The sequence below is a fragment of the Pseudochaenichthys georgianus genome, chromosome 3 (genome assembly GCF_902827115.2).
Source record: "Pseudochaenichthys georgianus chromosome 3, fPseGeo1.2, whole genome shotgun sequence".
NCBI classification, from domain to species: domain Eukaryota; kingdom Metazoa; phylum Chordata; class Actinopteri; order Perciformes; family Channichthyidae; genus Pseudochaenichthys; species Pseudochaenichthys georgianus.
The window spans coordinates 46,370,350-46,387,759 of NC_047505.1; the positions used below are offsets into that span (position 1 = coordinate 46,370,350).

The 17,410-nt window shown below is 40.9% G+C and overlaps 2 protein-coding genes across 4 annotated transcripts in view; one reads left to right on the forward strand and one right to left on the reverse strand.

Moving 5' to 3' along the window:
• Positions 1–17,410, reverse strand: part of loxl1 (lysyl oxidase-like 1) — a 267,755-nt gene that overhangs the window by 121,605 nt on the left and 128,740 nt on the right. The window lies entirely within an intron of this gene.
• Positions 16,551–17,410, forward strand: part of insyn1 (inhibitory synaptic factor 1) — a 51,736-nt gene continuing 50,876 nt past the window's right edge. The window contains exon 1 of one of the 3 annotated variants that reach the window (XM_034102612.2): positions 16,551–17,093. The gene's annotated coding sequence lies outside the window, so the exon portion shown is untranslated. The other 2 variants (XM_034102620.2, XM_034102629.2) reach the window with 2 other exon arrangements.

Sequence of the window (17,410 nt, forward strand, 5' to 3'; positions counted from 1 at the left end):
TGGCTTCTTAAAAACAGCGGGGATCAGCTGTTGAACTGCTGTTGTCTTTTGCCGGGCTCTGGTGATTGGCAAATCTGGGTGATCCCTTCTGATATAATTTAGCATGTTTGGCGTGTGTTACCATTAGCATACCGCACCGCTATCGAACAACGCCGACACACCGTCCTCGTCGGATCCACCACTCGCACACTTCATCGTTATTGTAGTCCACAGGGAACCCGAAATGTTCCAACACACGCTGATTTAAAAGAAGCAGGTGGGTTCTAGCTCCTGTGTCTTATCTGAAATCGCCATACTAACTTTTCTTCTTGTATTTAGTTCGTTTTGTTGTTGTGTTTCTTCTTGTTCTTCATTTGTTGTTTAATGGCGGCTGGCAAACAGCTTTTAGGCGCAATACCGCCCCCTGGATTATAAATAGTGTAGTGGATGCTGCCCTGAAGAACAGACTTTTTTCCCACTCGTAAAAAAAAAGGCGTATTCGCCATGTGACTGCATGCACCGAACCGTGACGTCCGAACCGTGACGGTACGGGACGAATACGGATACCGTTACACCCCTAGTACACACTAATGTGTTTCCTATCGCCTAAACCTCCAGGGCTGTACACAGTTTAATACTGTCAACTTCTAATTTTTGGAAAAACGAAAACGTCTTTTAAAACTACAATTCCCAGTAGAGACGTGCCATAGAGAACATGTTGCGAAACACAATAGCCAGCATGTGTATTTCTGGGGGGGCGTTTGAGTCCAGTTTTGAATAGTCTGCCGTGGTTTCGTTCCATTTCAAAGAGCTTGACGCTCGGCGTAACCTTGGCGCACTGCCACTCCAACATCCAATCTCAGAGCTTGAAGATTAATCACGGGGTTTGTCAACGGGACTGTAGTCCCAAACGATAGCTGGGGATTATGGGTAGTGTAGTGTCTTCGGCCATCCTAAACTGAAATGTTTTTCGGATATCATATCGCATTAACAACACTACATCTGGCGTCACAGAGATCTTCTGTTACTGTCCTTTCTTCTTAGAGGAAGTACAGAAACACGTAACTCTGGATTTGTTTTAATGTTTGAGGTGCAATAAACGACACATCAGCTTTTTGGCATGTTAAAACTATTATGTTCTGCCTCGCTCATGAGAGTAACAGCTGGCAAAATTACAGCCTCGCCTACTGATTTCAAATGTGTGCTCTAAAATGATATTTATAAATGCCTATTATCATTATTATAAGCAAGACAATAAATGGCAAAGATATGTAGAAAATAAACATATTTAAGATACGTTCATATGAAACGTAACGTCGGAGAAAATATGTTTCTAGAAGATTTGTAGAAAATAAACGTATTTGAGATACGTTCATAACGAACGTAACGTGGGAGAAAATACGTTTCTTGCTAAATGTAATTGAGAATGCAGTTTAGTTCTGTGGGAACGTAATTTTTAGGAGACAGGGTTGGAGGAAATGAGAGCGCTCACAGAAAGGCAAAGGTAATACTGCAATGATTGTGTGGGAAAAGTCTGTATTGACCTGTGTGCGTGTGGCTGTATGGTTTTCCCTTTTTTTTGTTTAATAGACAAGTTTTTGTTTCATGGAGAAGTACTCAGATCCTTTACTTAAGTACAAATACAAATACTATGGTCTTCAAACACTCCACTACAAGTAGAAGTCCTCATTTCAGAATGTTACTTGAGTACAAGACTATTAGCATAAAAATATACTTGAAAAGTGAAAGTACGCATTCTGCAAAACGGCCCATTTCAGAATGATTTAAAGTACAGAAGTATTATCAATTAAGTGCACATTAAGAATTAAAAGTAAAAGTACTTGTTGCAGTTTATCTATGTTGACCACAATTAGATATGTGAAACTCTGTAGATTAGCAGTACAGTACTGTATTATATCAGCAATTGAGTGTTACATTAAGTGTAGTGGAGTAAAAAGTAGAAGAAGTATACAAAAAAGCTTTAACCCTCCTGCTGTCTTCGGGTCAAATCTGACCATAACTTTTTTGTTTTAGATTCGATTGCATTAAGGCTTTATGATATCCTTCACAGTAGACATTTGAACATATGCAATTGCTGATTATAAAATTATAAAATTATAATTTTGGATGATTTAGTCAACTTTGTAACACCCATGGTGTCAAAAATGACCGCCATAAGGAATTAGTAACCATCAGATCTCAGATCACACACACGCCATTTTTCATGTATACAATATTTACAGTTTGAAAGGGTGTTAAATGAAATTTGGTGATGATTAATGGTGTTTGTGTTAATGTAATAGCAGTAAAAACAGGACCGGTCAAATTTGACCGCGAACACCAAAAAAAGGGGGGGAAACGAAGACAATAGAAGGGTTAAGAGGAAATACTCTTATATAATATGTCAAAAAAGTACTTAAGTAGAAACCTCAAGTTACTTTCCATCACTGATAGGAACACACAAACATCCCATGCCCCACTTGGAAGCATTGACAGTGTTTGCTGAGCTCTGCAAAACATCTTAATAAGTCATTTAATTGTATATTCTGCTTTGAAATATGATTTATAAGTAAGCACACTGTCAGTGGGATGAGGTAATGTCACCTTTAACCATGCCTTCTCAGTTGCCTCAAACTTTTTCAAAAAAATCTGCCTTTTAAAATGAATCAACGCTAGAAGATTAACTTTAAACATAACCCTGATAAGGGTTCCATGAGTATTTTATACTGCTGTCATTGTGCAAGTGGTGATGATAATATTTTTCTTGCTGAAAAAAACACCGCTACTTTCCTCATTTTTCAAACCACTATCCCTATATCTCCCCTGACAATCTCTGCTCTAGGCACAGGTTAATCAAATTGTTATATACTTTTCTCCAGGAAAAATACTTTAATTAAGCGTTTACCTTTGCTCAGGTTATAACAGAAAAGTGCAGGCCTTGAAGTCTGCTTGTATATACTAGGGTAACTCACTTTTATCACTCTAGCAATAACAATGCAGTTTATACATGCTTCAAACTCTAGACACAATTCAGAGATTCCCTGCTCTAACGTTGTTGTTGTTGTTGTTGTTGTTGTTGTTGGTGTTGTTGTTATTGTAAAGGACTTGATCACCGTTAAGAGTTTGGTGATCAATCTATGTAAGCAACAATCAAAGAAAAAGTGCTGGATCCATTTTTCAGACAAAGTTGGGGATGGACTCCAGATTCAAATGCTGTTTAGAGTCATTACACATTGTTAAGAAAAAGGAAAAGAAAATCTATGTTCATGTACAGCTAGCTCAACCAGTGCCATCTTTAGCATGAAGAGTGCCGTGTAGCAGACTATCTGCCGCCACATGCTCCTGTGTCCTATGCTCCTTATCACTGTCCATGTTATCCATGCTCTCATTAGCACTGTAGATTGATGCTGCATGCATTCATACATTTTACATCACAAATCCCAAGAGACAACACACAGTTGGTACTAATGTTTTTGTTGTTTCTCTCGCTCTGGTTACCTGCTGAGACACAGTGTTTGAGCTCTGTATGTGTGTGACAGAGGCAGAGACGTTGCAGTAGAATAAATGATAGTGGATGGCGTGAGAGCTCTTTGTGTTCCAAAAATGCAAGCTGTGAGTTTCCCAACATGAGATAGGAAAATTATTTTTATTAGATTTAATTGGTGCTGAGTAAGTTAAATGCATAACTTATGAAAAAGAAATTAAATGTATTATTCAGTAGTAACAGTATACATTGTTAGTGTGGATATGTACATGTACTATACAAGCATACACATACTACATGTTCCCATGCAGGCATGCATATGTACTTCTTCCAGTGTGTGTGCATGTGTTCATCTATATTGGAGAAGCCCAACACCATGTCAGCATGTGGCTCAGGATGACAAATCTCCTTTCACTATCTCCAGCCACGCAGCTCTCCACTGCGTGGCCGGGTCCATGTTTCCCTGCCTCTCTGACACACAGGCAAGCGGCCTGGCTGCTAAACTACCCCCGCTCCTCAAATGGAGTTCTCATCTTCAAGGGGAACGGCTGAATGGCATAACGCACTTTGTCTTGGGAATACTTTTTTCTCTGCCTGCGAGGCTCTCTGGGATGGACATGGCTGGCTGGCTCTAGGGGAGACAGATGGAGGCCGCTGGCTAGCCTGACACATGTTGAGAGGCTGTGATGAGTCAGTGACGAGCGGTGGGCGGGATAGGGGGGCACAGCACTCTGTCTCTGTGATGTGTTGATGAGAGCGGGGAGAATCGGAGGCCTCGCTTGGCCTGGAAATATGCTGTACCGAGACTCTAGATTGGAGTTGCACTAACCTGTATGGCGAACGTGATTTGAATAGGAATGAGAACATGTTTCATTACGATTGCCCTGATAAACAGGCTGATTAATATTGTTTTCTTTTTTATTTGAGCATGAGCATCACTTAGTCTACAGGCTTAGTAGTGGCTCTGTAAAGCTGTACTTAGGCACAGCAGTGCTTTGAGCTAAATGGTTACTATGTTCACCCTCTTGGTTTAGTGTTAGCAGATAGTTGAGAAGTTCTGCTTTAAACCACAATGTGATAATCACATTATAACATCACACTATAGGTTGCGCTATAGCAAAACCAGGGAATCACCAAAACATTAGGATGTATCCTTTAGGTACCTTGGATGGTTGTCACAAACGTTATGACAATGCATACAATAGCTGGCGAAAATGTTTACTAAAGTTGAACACTTCAACCTGTTGATCGTGCTTGAAGAAAAGTCAGAAGGCTTAATTCTCTGGCGATCATAAGTGTCCTCACAAAACTTTATTGGCTATAAATCTAATTGCTTAAGGTAGAGGAACAACGGACAATCCTGCAGACAATTAATTTTGTATTGCAGACCAATTATAAACTAGAGAATGCAATTCCTGAAGAAATTGCTAGTGGGAATGCTTTATTACATTACATGTTAGACGCTTTTATCCAAAGCGACTTACATACTCAATACTGTGGGCAATTCCCACAGGAGCAATTTGGGGTGAAGTGTCTTGCCCAGGGACACAACGACATGCTGACTGCAGTGGTGTTTGAACATGTGACCATCTGATCCACAGACCAAGGCTTTATCCACTGCGCCACACGCCTCCCAGCGCCTCCTTTATGCTGAAAAGGTGACACTAAACTGCTATGCTGAAATGTAATGTGTAAGAAGAAAGTCAATAATTTAGATTGAAATGATACATGAACACCGGGGGCTTGAATGTGTGATGAGAGAAGAAAACAAAGTAAAAAGGTTTGGAAAAGCAGCAGAATATTGCAAACTTTTGAGCTAACTCTATGGCGAATGATCTGTCGCCATGCCAACGGCATTTGATGACACCCCATAATATGCTTAGATGTGTTGATGGCTGCATCGTTACCAAACCTGTGAAGTTTTGGGCCTTTTGGAGCATTTTCACTGAAGTTATAAGAAAACCGTGTTTCATGGTGAGCATTGTGTTGCCATGGCAACGACATTTGAAGACATAAAACGTGTCCCGTAGATGTCTTCACGGCTGGACAGTTAGCACACATGTGAAGTGTGAGCACTTTTTGAACATTTTCATAGGAGTTATAGCGACATCCTCTTTTATGGCAATGGAAATATGATGACACCCCATTGACGTAGAGCTGTTGAGGGCTGGACCGTTAACCATTATCTGAAGTCTGGTGCTGTTTTGACCCTTTTCATAGGCGTTACGACAACATCGTGTTTTATGGCGAGGGATGCGTTTCCATGGAAAGGGCATATGGTGAGATGTCAGATTTGACATAGAGCTGTTGAGGCATGAAGAGGTGATATACAGGTGAAGATTGTGGGACGACCGGACCGTGTCCATTGGAGCTACAGCGACATCATGTTTTATGGCGAGGGATGAGTTTCCATGGCAACAGCCTATGGTGAGATGTCAGATTTGGCGTAAAGCTGTTGAGGCATGGACCGGTGATTTACAAGCAATGTTTTGGGGACGATCGGACCGTGTCCATTGGAGTTACAGCGACATCGTGTTTTATGGCGAGGGAACGGCATATGATGACACCCCATAATTGACGTAGAGCTGTTGCACATTACGTAACATCAGATTTGATGTAGAGCTGTGTTAACCATTATCTAAAGTCTGCTGCTCTGAGCATGTCAGTTGGAGTTATGACATCATCGTGTTCCATGACAAAGGTTTTTATATTTGAGCTAACGACGTGTCCAGAGATCAAAGGTTTCCATGGTGATGTGCAGTAATCAGTGAGAGGAGAGCATTTTCATTGTTCTGAATGAGAGATAAACCTCTTACATGTGAACGTTTTGTTGAAGAACCGTAACAGATATCGGTGAAATTTCAAAGCGTGAAGCATGTCAAGGAACTTGAGCATCTGAAGTGTGCTTTTTGTGTACTTTCGGGTTAATAATGTGGCAGATTAACTAAAGGTGTGCCGGCTGCTGTGGTGGGGAAAGATGAGGCTGAACTTACAATGGGGTTTAATGGAGACATGTTGAAAGTTTGCCCTCAAGAGGCATTTTGTTTAATTATTTTGCTTAATTTTTTTAATTTTTCAAGCTACGAGATGTTTTCCTACGTTTCTCATGAACAATTATGTCTCAGGAATGTAGGGTTTGGGAATTATGGCAGGTTAAAAAGAAAATATGAAGGCAAAATTAAATCTGTCCTCCACTCTAGCTGTGACATCACGCACTCTAAAATCTGAAGAAGGCCTCTTTACCAAGGTCTGAACAATGTTTAATGTCTCTAAAAGTATGAATCAGATTTAAAAGTGGTGTTACACGAATAATGCCAGAAGGATGTGTAACATTTTAAAGTTGGAATGAGGTTTCTGAGTGAAAGTATGACGGAACAGTTAGCAGTTGAAGTCGCATGAAGATTGTTCAAGTCTGAATAGTTTCTCCATTGACTTCATGTTAAAAATGTGATGAATTATGGGATATATCTCTGGAATTATGAAAGTTATGAATGATAAAAGTAATAGCCATCGATTCCCGACCGAGCTGAACGTTTTGATGTTTGAACGGAGTTTCTGCGATGTGGAATGTGGGAGCAGAAGACGCGCAAAATAACCCGGCGGAATAATAATAAAGAATTTCGTGCGCAGAAGAACAGATAGTGGGAATGCTGTATCAGCATTCCCACTAAATTATTCAAAAGCTGATGGTCTGCATCATCGACATTTGAATATTATAAACACTCATCACAAATCAGATCTGACAACATCATGGCTGAGCGTTGGCTTAGAAGAAGCGAGATTGAGATCACAGGGGGCTGATCCATTTGTTCATGTAATTTGTATCTGCCTGCCTCTTTACACCAGTTCTTGACACTATAAATGCTAACTAGAGGGTAGCAGTCTTTCTTTGGTGTCTCCTGCTAGATTCCGGACCATGGCATTGAGAGAGGAACTCAGGCTGCCGTAGGCAATGAAACAAGAGTGGCAGTAGGCATCAGGGTCGAGCTGAATAATTCAGCCCCTGGATCACAGTACATTTTCATATTCATATTTTTACTGGCACATTAATCTGAGCAATCCTTGCTTCCTCTGCCTTAATGCATCTTCCTCTTCAGACCCTATAAATATCCAAATCAACTAATGACTCCTCTTGAGGAATTAAAAAGGCATCATTAGCCAGCACCTGAAGGTTGGGTCTGATGTACTGTGAGGACTCTGTTGATGCTGATTAGAAAAACAGTCTCAAGGGTTGATCTGTATCACAGCAGAGTCATATGTAATGAGCAAACCTGTCGCACATTTAATATACAGCATTTCCCTGTTCACTATTGTAAAAACATTAATAGTGTTACATTAAAAATATATTAGGCGTCATCGTCTTGCATTGTTATGTTGGCACACTATTTGACACAATGTACATTGGCTCCCAGACCACCCAATAGACTGTAGAGGCACACAGTAAAGAATGTATACTGTACATTGAATGTCTTTTTATATTGGGACAGCTTTAAGACTGAGGGACTCTATGCATTCCGTGTGACTGACATTTACATTACAAACATTGCAGCTCTGTAAAAGTAGAAATACTGACAAAAAAAGTCCATTAATTAAACTGTATACCATTACTTAACAATTTGAAATACACAGTACTAGAGAAAAGTCATATGTTCTGTGTGTCATGTATTTTCAGCTCTGTTGATGCTGTCAGCAGGAACACAACAGATAGTGTATTTTTATTTTAGAGGTAATGTCAGAATCCAGGCCAGAGCACAAATTAGCACAGCAAATCCAACAATTTGGACTGAAGAAAAATGGCAGTAATTCTCAAAAGCTTTCTTCAAAATATCCCCCCTCCCAAGATAACCTACCTTAGAGTGCTCTCTTTAATAAGACTCTTTCTTTGATGATTTAACTCTCCTTTGAGTAAGGTAGACCAAGAGAGGGATACATTTTATCTACTTTAGTCTCAAGCACAGCTGAGACTTGTAATGCTTGTGCAATGGGCAACAGGTGCGCAAAAACAAAGTGGGGAGAGGGGGGAGAAGGAGGGGCACCGGGGAAGCAGCAGAGATGACCCACATTGGTGTGACTCGTTATGAATTTGCAATGATGCTGCCGGGCTTGTTAGCACGCGGCTGGTGAGCGAGGGGTGATGGGAGATGCACAGTCGGCTATCTCTGATAACCCCTCTGAAATTCTATTACACTTGTTTATAGCTTTTGGCAAACGGCACACCAAAGATACTTTAGCTTCTGAGAGAAGGGCAGGGTTAAAGGGGGACGACTACTTAGCATTTCACAAGGAGACGGAGAGGGCATCCTGAGCAAAGTGAGCATGCAGGGGAAGTGGGGAAAGAGCAGATTGAAAGATACAGATACATCTGGGCCGACTGTTCAAGTACTGACGCATGGTAATAGGACCGAACAAAACAAAACAACTCTATGGGATTAAATGTTATTATGGATTATGTTTTTTTGTTCTAATCTTTCTGTGAATTTGAACTGTATGTCCTATCCCCAGCACAATGTGAGAGGATTTGTCAACATCTCCCTGATCTGTATTTATTGAGAACGTTTTTGAGTGATATTTCCTGATCCCATTTCAAGCGCTGTGCCAGTTTGAGAGGTGCAAACTGTCACAGCTAATGTAAATGCAGAATTAGAATGAATGAATAATACTTTCACCTGCAAATTAACAACTCTTGTCTCACACACACATACATACTATTCCCTGATGGTCTTTCTATGTCTGTGACTGTACAAGTAAGGATGATTGTAAGCTAAACTCACAGCACTCCAACATGTTTGGTTTGGTGCTTTGAATTGACATAATGAAGTTATTCGAATGAATACTGATCTACAGGATTGAACAGGTTTTCCATATAGAATACATTCTGATCATGTGTGTAAATTATATCAACTGCATATGCATTATGGTGAACAGATCCTCAATTGAACTTTCACTTTACCTCAGTAGTCAAGAACAGTGCCTATACCCTGAGCCAACAACAAAGCTTGCACAATGTAATTTTAAATTATATTGCTGAATTATTTATACATATAGGTTGTGTAACCTTATATTGAAGCTGCTTCGAATGACCTGAAGCTTTGAATTTCTCTACCATCCTTTCCCTTTATCTTCCTGATCAAAGGCTGGATTATGCTTAGACATGATGTACATTTTTCTACCACCTTCCACAGCACAAGATGAAGCCATGTTCTACCGTCGTTATGGATTACACATTTCATAGTAGTTCATGCAGAAATACAAATGAATCCATCATAATGCAGCGTAGAAGGAGTGCCACTGCAAACAATATGAACATATACAATGATTACCAGTAGGCTATGTATTCTAGACCAAAAGCAAACTAGTCTTATAGCAGGACAAAGGTCCAATGTACACATGTCGGATCATTTCATTTCATTTCTATTTGTCCCGCTCATGGTACGCAAAACCAAATGTACAATAATTGCCAACAAAACATGTCTCTACAAACACACCATTGAGCGAAAAGGAGCAGGGAGAAGAATACAATCTTATATGACCTGCCCTTTTCTAAAAACAACAACAATAAATACAAATAGATGGTCTGCCCTTCATATTAATTGTTTTTCACAGCCAAACATAACAGTATCTTAGGATACTAAGAGAAACACAAAAAATACTTATTTCCCACTTGACGGTTAACGGAAATAAACAAAACAACAACAACAAACAACAACACCAAAACATTACATGTATAAGGAAAAGGAAAAGTGCAACACCCTCATCTGAGTCCTACTGAAAGACCGTGAATTTAACAAACTATGTCATCAAACAAAAATTCATTTCTGGTGATTTAGTGGCACCAATTTGCTTTCTCTGAGGGAGAAGCTGCTCTTTTTTGCACAATTTTTACTTTTGTATTAAACAGAAGTCTGCAATACATACAGTAGACGACACAGACGAGTTGGGGGTGGATGTGGGGAGGGACTGGCATGTTTGAGTTAATGTAACAGCAACATGGATTTCCAGTACAACAATAGATAAATGAACATGTAATACATCAACCTGTGGCAGTTATTGATGTGAGAAGGTTGATGCATTCACGTTTCTCACTGCATATGGCTTTCTATCCTTAGGGCAGTGGGAGCATTTATAATGGAAGCTGCAGCATGTCTGGCCATGCTAAGATAATTTATATTTCCACTATATTCTCACAGCAGGAGATAACCACAGTGACCCACAATACGCAGGACCAAACCATGGTGTTGGCCTCACTGCGATGTGTTTGGCTCAATATGCATGTTTATGATGTTTAGTTGTTGACTGCTTTTCCATTAAAACAGTTTTGATGGAAAACCACTGCAAGTGTGTAAAGCAGCTACAGGAAGTGTCAGATTAGTTAGTGAGGTTATGGGGATCAAGTACAATATATTTCTAACTAACCTCTCTATATTTGTATTTTATTCAGTCAGGTTTGCTGTATGTGTGGGTGTTTCTCAATGTCAAGGACGATTCCTTGGTAGCATGTACCTCTGAGTCAGATGCTTCAGAAGTGTGGCAAGAATTCTTCCTAGCCTCGGAAAACGAATAATTGTGGAACAGGCTAACAGGTGTGCGTCATATGCGAGGCCCCGCCTTAAATGGAGCGCGATTTCCGCCAAATATTGGAAATTGGTCCGTGCGCAAAGCATTGTGGGGGATTTTAAGACCACGGAGTCTATACATGTGCAGCCTCGAAATTTCCCGCTGCGAAGTACGCCGGCCTCGGTAGAATTTCAAGTATGCTGGACATTGGAACAGTCCTTCGGCGGCACTCGATGACGTAGTATGTTTGAAATAGTGGCTTTGGAGCAGCCTTCCTCGACATTGAGAAACACCCAGTATGTTATCAAGTCTTTGGGAGTACTACTGCATATGTAAAGTTTCTTACGGACATTTTGTGTCTCTAGAGAGGAAACGTGTTGACAGTGAAGTCACTGAAGACAAAGTGTGTTGGGTCTGTGGGTGTTGAGTTAGAACAAAGTAACTTTAACAGATATCTGTGGCTCGCAACTCATCTCTGTTTTAGGCTCTGCTAAAGACTACATTTTCCGCTACTAGCATACACAGCAGAATATACAACCACACTATTGACATTCTAATTGTTTTGCGGGTTATGAAGGCAAATGGTTATGACGGGGAACACCGTGAAAGGAATATCTCTGATTTTGCAGCATTGTGATGTGACACTTGAACACAAAGCTGTAATTGAGTGCAGAACACTTGAACACAACAGGAGCTTTTCTTACATCTTAACAAAACAGATAGGCAACAACAACAACCCAGAGTCTCTTGAACACTCTTAACAATGTCCTTTTTATCCATCGCCTGCTGTGATAACCTCTCAGAAGACTAAATTGTTCTGCCAATTCAGTGTGTCCTGTGTCCTGTGCCCTGCTGAATGCTCCAAGAGTAATTTTTCGATTATTGTTTTATTTGGAAAAGATCACTGCTGTTTCAGCGGGGAGAATGCTGTTATTTTTCACAGCTTGCTTCAATCTTTACTCATAATTCTTCTGTAGTAAATGTACAATGTTTGAAACTTGTTTTATCAATGAACATTAAATTCCCTTCTCACATGTGCAGTTCCTTTCACTTTTGAAGTGGGCTAAAATACATTTGGTAGCATGGAGCATGTATATTTGTAATAGTTTTAATGTCCATTAAATGCAAACAAAACAGTACAACAAAGACATTTACTATTGGCTTTAGTTATATTCACACAAAGAGGCTACCCAGTTACGTTAAATTATAGAGGCGAACATTGATGAACAATAGGGACACTGCTCAAAAGCATGTCTTAAATATGACACAGGACCACTATGAACAATGAGACCACTGGCCCGGACTAGCACCCCCAGTGCAGCTGTGTCCATAGACCAGAGTTCCACCAATGGTGAGGAAAGTAAATGAGAAATCAATCAAACACTTAAGCTTCATTGCATTGTGTAAAAGCACTGATCCATCACAGGGTGTTATGGTCTGAGACAGCCTCTGCTCCTCTGCATGCTGCATGACTGCTGAGGGGAAAAAAGCAAACACTCACAGACAAACACACGCACAGGACTGAAATATCAAAAGGTCAGCAGACAGGCAAGAGGAGAGACTGGTGTCGCTGTAAGACAGGCTGGGCCTCTGAGCTCTCTGTCCCTTAGTGTGTGTGTGTGAAATCAAGGACAACTGGAGATCGTAAACAGGGCACGGTGTGTGGCCATGCATATTGCAAATGCCAGATGTGCCTTCCAATTCCTTTGGTTTAAAAATCATCATTCAGATTCAGACAACATACATCCCAAACATCCCACAACGGAAATATGATGACAGATTGTATGTTAAATACTTTGGCCTCTAAGTGAGAGTTAATTCAAATCAGTGGAGATATTTCCACTACATTTAAATAAATCACGCAACACATAAACCACCAAGGATCTGCTTATGTATTTATGTGGGAGTTGAATGTGCATTGAAAACTGCAATTAATCCCCCTTTGATTCTGCATCTGTGAATTCTTCACACGATGATCATCACAATTAATATTTTATCGCATTGGTCCAATACCAAGAACAAACAACTTTTCTGTGTCTGTCCACCATTTTAGTCCTCAGTCAGAAGAGAACAAAGTAACATGTCACATCTACACCACAGTGCCACACAATGGCCAGGAGAGGAAACGCATAATGTATGTAGATTCATTAAAGGTTTATGTATTTGTTTGTTTTTTAAACTGTAATTGATTGGTTTTAACAAAAGTGGGCACAGGGTTGTGGATGGCAACAAATATTTTTAAATATAACAAATATTTTTGGCTGAAATTCAAAGGAAGACAATCCTCCCACAATGTATTAGCTGATTAGATTTCCATGGTAGACAGGATGTTGGGTTTCGACTATTTTACATTGTTGTTGTGCTGCTGGGAAAATACCACGTTTGAAGACTAAACATTACAACATACCCTTATGCTATTAAAAAAACAGGCATCTAATGTTATAGTGTCTACATATTTCTGCATTGATTTTAAAACTTTGCAAAACCAGCATCTACTCCATCAAATCATTTTTCGTGACATGTCCCCATGAGTCACCTTCAAACACAGACAGTTACTCAGCTCTTGGCAGTTAGATGTGGACAGTTATAGGTTTGATATAAAAGATATATCAATTATGCACATGATGAGGATGAGTGTCAGAGATTTATGCAAATTATTTCCACCTTGAAGTTTGAGGACGAGTGCAAAAGAATGAACAAGAACTGTTGGTCACATGCTTTTGCTTTTAGGCACACGGGCAGAATCCCTTGTAGAAGACGGGAGAAAGCGTGTGTTTGCAGCTTTTAGAGCGGTGAGGGGAATCGAGGGTATTGAGGACTGAATGAGAGCTAATTAGTGGAGAGGAAATTGTGATGTATTGCTTGAGGAGGAATGCTACTCTTCGTAGAGGGAATATGATTCCACACAGAAACTTTCAAAATGAAATGAAAAGTTGCTTTTTACAAGAAGTGTACCTATAGAATATAATCCTCACAACAGGATCGCTCATATCTCTACGAACTTTTGCTGTTTTTTTTATTGTTTTTGTTTTGTCGTCCTTGAAAGTGTGTTTTCAAACTTGTAGGTGGGAATACAACTCCTAGCCAGAAAATATAAAAAAATGAACTTGCTTTCAAACATAATTATAGACAACTTCATTGTCTCTATAGATACCTTGTTGATTACTGATATAACTATTATGTACAGTAAACAAAGAACCACTGCCACTAGATAGTTAGCTTAGCGTAGCGCTAGAAAACAGCAAAACCATCTAGCCTTGCTTTTCCTTTTCTAGGACAGAATAAACTAGCTCTTAACAAGTAGCATTTCTAGCATCTGGACTATGCTACGGTCAGGCATTACATGAAGGCCCATGGCTCACCACTATTCATTTGCAATGCCAATAAACAAACAGAAAATCTCAATAGAGTAGAGGAATTCCAGAGGTGTTGGAATGTATTAGCAGGCTCAATGGTGTTCACCTCATCATGACTGACTTGTATTTGAGGTTGAGCACCCAATTGCAATGCATTTTTTGTCTCTATAGCGTGAGACAAAATGTATATTTTATTTGGTGTTTTCTACAACAAAGTATGTTCTATTATATATCCAATTGCCAATGCATGCCTGCTCATGAATAAGTCAAAATACTCCAATATGTATATTCCCCATCTTTGCAAGGATACAAGTGTGTGCAGTGAGGAAAGAGGGAGGATATAGAGTATCTGTATTGATTGTTGTCTTTCGCCCTTCTCTGCTTTATTATAAAAAATAAATCCTGTGCACATCCTGCATCAGTGTCTGAACCGAGAAACTGAGCGGAAGGCTGCCAAAAAAAGAACAATAATAAAGACCGTTGATCCCTGCTGCATCAAATAAATATGAGTATGATAGCTTATTGGGAGGTAAACAATACACGTCAAATAAAATCTGTCTAGGGATTTATTGCCAAGGCACCAACTTACAAATATTTTTTTTTTTCCCCGGGATCGCCCAGCTTGGTCCTTATGCTTTGTGGCTTGCTGCTGTGCATTGGTGCGTTTGAACATACGTGTGCCCAGCTATTAAAAATGACGTCGTATAAAACGTCTATAAACTGTATGGCACAATAAATCAAAGGTAGAAATATAACATACTGTATAGTTGGACACGCTCCAGATTCCCAGTTAAACTCACAGGGTGGAATGACCTTAGCATTAATAAAATATATATTGTACGGGAGGAAATAATCAAATTCTCTACCAATGAAGGCCTCACTGCCACAGAGTTATCTGTGCTCTACACCTGGCCTTCCCACTAAGAGGTCATTTAGTACACACTTTATTTGGGAGAGCTCATGAAATCATCACGAATATCCAAATGTATAGGCAAGGCAAGGCAAGTTTATCTATATAGCACTTTTCAACACAAGGCAATTCAAAGTGCTTTAACAAAAACCGAAAGACATTATATGTATACTGTTTTTCTTTTATAAATGATGGCTTGACAAACTGTGCTGCAAGCTGTTACTGTGTTCTAAGAAGGGAAGCAGTGTGCAACTAAGCAGTGAAGCTAACAAAAGGAAACATGCTCAAGGACACCCGTTTCTCTCAGGGAGCAGTTTGTGAGGAGCATCTTGCCACTGCAGCAGCCATGTGCAAATGCAGGAAAAGCACACGATCCCATTTCAGTCCCCTTTCTCCACAAAGAGCCACGATGTGCTTTAGAATCCGATGTAATATTAACACATAATAAAGATATCTTAACATGACACAATGTGACTGTATAAAGAAAAGGAATATGACATTTGCATTTCTTTATTGTATTTTGAAGAAGTAGAACTCTGTTAGAGAGAAATATACTTTATTAAACTGCAGCCTATTCGCCCAATTAGCACCAGCGTAAGGTCTGTGGTGCTCGTGGTAGAAATCACAGAGGACCCCAGATCAAATTCGTGAGCATGGACGATCCACCTAACTTGAACCCACTCTGCATTTTGCTTTACAATGATGCTAAGGAATGCACCGAGCCGCTGGCTGCTCAGTAGTTATCTGCCAAGACCCTCTGGAATCGGGCGTGAATTGCTCAAGAAGTTGCCATTATGAATCTGCTTTACTGTTACAGTATCTCCTTTAGAAAAGTAATTTCATATTAGGGTAATTGCCTCTGGTGGGGTTATGCAGGGCTGTTGTGTTGAAGGAAATGCTGATGAAGAGGACGGGGGAGAGAACAAGTCAGACTGGCCCTCCCTCCCTATTCCTGTCTCTGAGTCAGATGAGGTCATCAAACACCAACCTGCTTTGTATATTAATGATGTAACAGCCAGACGTTTCTGGACACTCTTTCCCCAGAGGCTGCTTGGCTGAAGGCAGAGGAAGACTTCATCTTGATTTAAGAGAGAGACAACACCCTCGATATAACTGTGACAAAGGCTAGATAGGCAGTGTGAGGAGATAGTGGGGGAGTGTAGGCGCCGGCAGAGAGGAGAGGAGGGGACTGTGCGATACACTGTGCCTTTAAAGCACCCAGCCCCTCCTCCTCGGAGCCGCGCAGAACAGCCGAGTGGTGCTGGCAGGAGCCTGAGCCCCACGATAAACTCTGGCATCAGCTTCCCTTCATCCGGCAGTCAGCGAGGACACAGTGAGGGCGCAGGGGCAGAGAGACGGGGACGGAGAAAGGGAAAGAGCAAGAGTGACAGAGGGGGGAGAGAGAGAGACACAAACAGAGAGGATAGGCAGAGAGGGAGAGGCTGTCATAGGAATCACACAGCTGCTTTTCTACAGCTCTGTCTGCTGCCTCCCGGTGAACGCCGACGGGGATGACGGGTGGCATGCTTTTGGGCAGCACAGTTATCTGAGTGATGGTAGCGGCTGCGGCGGCATCACAATCTGAAACAGGTGTTCTCCTCGCCGCCGCTCCAGCTCTTAGTCATCTTCAGCCCTCCTCTTCAGCCTCCTCTCTCCCTGCTCAGAGTGCTATCAGGGCCATTCATCGTTCCCATCTCATGCCTCCTGCCTCCTCCTCCTCCTCCTCCTCCACTTCTACTCCTCCTCTGATGAGCCACAGCCTCAAAGTGAAATAGCCCTGCTGATAGAAGCTTCTCTCTATGTCAAGACAGTAAGTAGGGGAGAGAGGGAGTGAGCTGTGTGTGAGTGTGAGAGAGAGAGCGAGAGTAAGAGTCTGTTTGAGATTGAAAGGAATGAGAGGAAGACGAGGCGGGCGAGAGGAGAAGAGGTTAGTGTGTGCGACAGAGGGACTGCTTAAGAACCAGCAGGTTGTGTGTAGCTTGAATGATCCTGCTGTGCGTGGACAGTGAGCGCCGGGGGGCATAGCAACAGCAAAGTGATGCACAGGAGGTGTGTGTGTGAGAAAGTGATTCTGAATCTCGAGATACATTTTGACAACGCAGTTAATTGCCGTCCATCTCTGAGTCT